The sequence below is a fragment of the Coenobita brevimanus genome, chromosome 76 (assembly GCF_032717465.1).
Source record: "Coenobita brevimanus isolate Jiangsu-jjx chromosome 76, ASM3271746v2, whole genome shotgun sequence".
NCBI classification, from domain to species: domain Eukaryota; kingdom Metazoa; phylum Arthropoda; class Malacostraca; order Decapoda; family Coenobitidae; genus Coenobita; species Coenobita brevimanus.
This window is the reverse complement of record NC_137029.1, coordinates 32,259,811-32,264,894: the sequence shown is the minus strand read 5'-3', so window position 1 is coordinate 32,264,894 and position 5,084 is coordinate 32,259,811.

Below are 5,084 nucleotides of genomic sequence, written 5' to 3'. Positions count from 1 at the left end.
ATCACTGAACCACTACATCCTTCCTCCTGGTCTGGGTCTTAACTAATCCACAGCATTTATGGATCTTGTCCTCACGAATTTTCAGTCTCCACGTATCCAGTCTTCACTAATTCACAGTTTACGAATTCAGAGTCTTCATGAACACACTCCTTACAAATATACAGCCTTCACGAACATAATCTTCATCGTTTCAGTCTTGAGAAATACACACTCATCGCGAAGTCTTCATAAATAGTCTTTGCGATCCTGCACACTTCAGAGCTTCAGTCTTCATGAATATCACCATCATCAGGAGTTCTATGATACGTCCATCTGTCCTCCCACGTCACTTCACACACGCACTTCTCAGATAACTTGTTTCAGAAGCCTTCACTCGTAACTTGTGCCCCTCCAGTCACATCCCAACTTCCCTACTAAACGTCAGTAGACAGCAGTATACTGTCGTGTAATGTCTTTTTTACTACCATACTCACAGTCTCATATCAGAAGATCTCATTGTAAGTATGAGATGTGTTCCAAAATACTGCAACATTTTCCATACGACTGATAATATACACAGGGAAAAATTGGCAGGGCATCAGAATATCATACACTGTCGCGTATTATTCTCTGCTACCATACTAACGTTATTTTATGTTGTTACTCCTCATTCAGGACTTGTGAGATGACGCTAGCTTAAGTTCACCCATCCAACTCTGAACGGACGTGAGTGATCTACCTCTCAGATTCTCCTGCATCTTCCACACCTACTTTTATGCAATCATCTATCATCTTCAGGCATATGATGGATGATGCTGGTGTGAGAAGGGATGGGATGGGATGTATGGTGTGTGTGTGTGTGTGTGTGTGTGTGTGTGTGTGTGTGTGTGTGTGTGTGTGTGTGTGTGTGTGTGTGTGTGTGTGTGTGTGTGTGTGTGTGTGTGTGTGTGTGTGTGTGTGAGAGAGAGAGAGTGAGAGAGAGAGGACAAGCTGAAGGAGGGACAGAAGAAGGGAGGAAGAGCAACTTAATCAGAAAATCAAGTTAATTATTGTTCCCACGAGAAATTAAAGCTAATCACAGCACTCCTTGCCCATACAACACACTACCAAAGGAGCTACACACTGCTTCACACTTCTCTTCCTTATTTTGGCACTGTATTTCCTAGTTTTCCTATTTCTGAATTCTATAAGGCGCCATACTGCACTTACTCTATCTTTGTAATTTTCCTTTTTCTGTTTTTTTAATTCTACTCACTTCGTTTATGATATGGGATGCCGTGCTAGGGTGGTGGTAGTGGTGGTGGTACTATTGTTGTTGTTGGTGGTGGTTTTGTTGCTACTGTTGTTGTTGTTGTTAATGGTGGTGGTGGTGGTGGCGTTATTGTTGCTGGTATTGGTGGGTTTGTTGTTGTTGTTGTTGTTGTTGTTGTTGGTGGTGGTGGTGGTGGTGGTGGTGGTGGTGGTGGTGGTGTGGCCCCAGGTTCGTCTCAATGTGAACCTGTTGGACTGCAGGCTGATGTTGCCCTTCTCCAGCAGTTCACCATCCTCATTTCAGGGGACAGAAAGATGGTGAGGAACATTTATATTCCCGGGTAGCTCCACTACCCGATCATATCAATGCCATCACATGAAGGCGTCCCTCTCTAAAAGCAAAATATAATGTCAGGGATCGAACCCGAGCACTTGACATGCCCGTGACTCTGAGGGGAGCGACCAGACCACGACACCATCAGCATCAAGCGCCTTTCATGTGGACATCCATAAAAATATTAATGAAGCTTTCCTTATTACGTAAACTTGCTTAGGAAGTTGCTTACTCAAGTTTAATTAATTCTTAACTACGTCTCAAACTTCGCTTATCACACAGGAGGCGTGGGAGAGGTTATACGGGATTTCAGAAGCTTAATATTCAAGTTATCTTCACCCTGACATGATCGACACAACTCTAGCACTTAATTCCAGGTAATTTATGCATGACTTCGAAGGTAATACCCGTCAGTCTATCTTCAACCTCTTATAATCGGCAAAACTCTAGTACCTAACTGCATCTCATTTATACATGATTTCAGAGGGTAATATTCGTAGTCTATTACATTCTCATGATCGTGACAATACTAACATTCCACTCTACCTTACCCCAGACGATTTTATTCAGCTGAGAGTGAGTCTTAGGAACCTATGATTCAAACTTGGCTTATCACGGTGGAGTAGGAGGGGTTATTATTTTCTATTTATTTTTCGAGATCAGAAACAAAAATCATTATTACCCATTCACCTTGACTTCGAAAAGTCTATCCTAACCTGAATGAAACCGTCTGGAGATGGCAGGGATAAAAGGAAACTGGTGGGGAAAGGGCAGAAGTTCCTATGAATCTCTCTCTCTCTCTCTCTCTCTCTCTCTCTCTCTCTCGTCATGGATTTTGTCAACATACCGGGCCAAGCAGGAAGTCCCATTCACCTCGGTCTCTTATTGCCTCTTGTGTGAAAAGTGCTGAAATGTCTCTCAAGGGTCTGGAAGTTGGGTTAGGAAAGGTTAGGTTAGGGTGGGGTAGACTAAGTAAGGTTTTGTTAGGTTAGGTTAGGGTAGGCTGGGTCAGGTTAGTGATGCTATGTTAAGTTAGGGTAGGTTCGGGTTAGGTTAGATTAGGTTAGGGTAGGGTGGTGTAGAGTATTGAGGGTACGTTAGGCCAGGTTGGATTGGATAGGCTTGGTTAGTGCAGGTTGGGTTAGATCAATAAGGTCAGGCTAGGGTTGTGTAAAGATGCGTAGGGTACGTTAAGGTAGACCGGGTCAGGTTAGTGAGGCCAGGTTAGGTTAGCCAGGGTTAAATCGTCAGGTTACGCTAGGTGAGGTTAGGCTGCGGTAAGTTGGGCTAGGTCAGGGTTGGTATTGTGCACCTGCCATGCATGTGGGGAACAAAAACGTGTTTGGACGACAAAAATGTTGCGTCAGGAAAAAGCTGTCACGTAACTTCAACACAAGTGATAGCAAGTTCGGGGCAGTTTTTCTTTTGGACAGTGCAGTCTGTGTGGAGGTCGGTAGCGATATGGAACCCTCCCCAGTGGTCTGGCAGCTCCTGGTACGTTCAAGGTCAATGATTCTTGTACGCAACTGAGACAACCAAACTACTGAAGAGAGTCCATCGTGTCTGCAGCAGCAATAGGTTTTGACCGGGTTTCGAGAGACTGTAAACTTTTAACGATAGTGCAGTAGCTAGGTCGCCGCACCTGGAAAGTGGGACGGCGGGTGAAGGTGGAGTCAAGCCCTATTCTGGGAGGGGGGGGGGGTTCCACTGGTACACAACGTGCATATTAAACTATTCAGAATTTGGGGGGAGCCAGTGGTGGTGGCGAGGGAGGGGTACAAAGGTCTTCACCCACCCATCCACCCACCCACACACACACACACACACACACAGCCGACCATTCCCGTATGTAGCGAAAATTTTAATGAACCTCTTCTATGCAATTACGTGCTTTCAAACACCCATCTCATTATCACCAAACGTCCATGTTCAATTTTGGGCTGAGCTCTCGTAGTGAAGACATTAGCACGCTGTAGTCAGGTCAGGGAGGAACATCACTGAGAGTAAATTGTGCGTTGAGTGAGTGACTGATTGCCCACGATGACCTAATTCAAGTTCATCCCGGAACCTTGTCTAGCTGAGTGCCACGCTTTCATCCTCTGCCACTTAACTTAGTCCCTGCTGCAGAGTCGCTGCTACAGGAAATAAGCTGCAAACGGACGAAAATCTGGGCCAGCTAAGATAAAGGAACTCCATTTGATTAGAGGATAACCTAATTCCTGCTCAGGCAGAGTCTTGTCTAGCTGAGTGCCACGCTTTCATCCTCTGGCACTTAACTTAGACCCTCTTCCAGACTGAGTGCTACTTGTCCCGAACCGTGCTAAGTACTTATTCTTCCCTCCAGTTTGGCTTCCACTGTCGCTACAGTTTGTTCCTGCCCGCACAAATGCCTACGCTTATTTTCTAGTTTTGGTTTCATAGTTACTGATACTTGTTCCAACCTTCAGTAATATTTGCTCTCCAGCTTGGGTTTCACTGCTGCGGCTACTTGTTCCGACGCATTATCATACCTTTTCATCTCTACAGCTGGGTTTTTCTGTTACTGTAAATTTTTCCTAAGCAAAATCCAAGCTACAAGAAGATGAGAATTTGGACCAGGTTAAAGTGAATGTATTGTAGTAACTTCCGACCTGGCAACACTACGTCAGTCCTCCCCCCCCTTCCCCCCGCGAGCTCGGTGATGGCAACGCTGTCGGATATTCAAATGACGCTGATTCAACACAAACGAGCAATAAACGTCCATTGTGAGTTTCTGTTGTTGTTCTAAGACAGTAATTGGAGTTCACTGGGCCAAGGTGCACTAGAAGAGGGTAGAGGAGGTTGGAGTGGTTGGAAGAAGGAGGAGGAGAACGAGAGAAGTGAGCGACTGACTAAGAGAGTGTGTGAGAGTGGCTGGAAGATGGAGTGGAAGGCTGAGAGGAGTGAGGGACTGACTAGGCGTGTGTGAAGGGAGTGGTTGGAAGAAGGAGAGAGAGAACGAGAGAAGTGAGCGACTGACTAGCAGAATGTGTATTAGTGGAGTGGTTGTAAGAAGAAGTGGGAGGCTGAGAGGAGTGAGGGACTGACTAGGAGTGACTAGGGTGCGATGGAGGAGGGAGGGACCGAGAACGAGGTGGAGATTGTAAAGTCATGCAGTAAAGAGAGAGAAGATTAACCTAATACTGGAATATGGTGCTAGTCACGATGAAGTGCTTTGGAAAGGATGAAGGGCTGTAGTACTATCTTCTTCTATCACTGAGCTACAAAAATAGGTTTCACAAGGACGAAAAACTCTGTCAAAATAAGATGATTCAGTTATAGGATGCTGTCAGAGACTAAGGTGATCAGAAAGAGAAAGGGAGATAATAAAGCGTGGGGGACGGAATGGTAGGGTGTTTGAGTTTGCGATGGTTGGCAAGCAAGGTGGGCCGAGCATAACATGAAGAGATAAAGTCACATACAGAGTAGGAAAATCCAACCAGTGTCAAAGATCGACAAGGAGAATGTGTAGGAATATGGCGGTTGGAAGGAGGAACGTGAA